The sequence below is a fragment of the Penaeus monodon genome, chromosome 27 (assembly GCF_015228065.2).
Source record: "Penaeus monodon isolate SGIC_2016 chromosome 27, NSTDA_Pmon_1, whole genome shotgun sequence".
NCBI lineage: Eukaryota > Metazoa > Arthropoda > Malacostraca > Decapoda > Penaeidae > Penaeus > Penaeus monodon.
The window spans coordinates 10,938,846-10,939,267 of NC_051412.1; positions in this window are offsets into that span (position 1 = coordinate 10,938,846).

A 422-nucleotide genomic window follows, 5' to 3' on the forward strand; every position below is an offset into this window, starting at 1 on the left:
TACCGTAACTAACACCCTGAGTTCTGCTTTATTTTATACTCAGTGTAGTAGTTGTTTCCTCCGCTCTTTTAACAAGTGTGAACAGTGAACAGTATGAACCGTGAATAGTGTGAACCGTGAACAGTGTGAACCGTGAACAGTGTGAACAGTGAACAGTGTGAACCGTGAACAGTGTGAACAGTGAACAGTGTGAACAGTGTTTAGCCAATGACAGGCTTTCCGGCCAAAAGTTTGTTTCTCGTGACCGTCGGTAGTCATGACTTGTGGTTTCGTATTTTAGCCGTGTACCCGTGTATTTCATTGTTTCAAAACTCCCTAAACAGGTTCACACACTACGATATCCCTGGTTGCAGTAGGTTTGTCGTTATAAGTAATATTAATAACAAATACGAAACACGAAACACTGTGATGACACAATGACT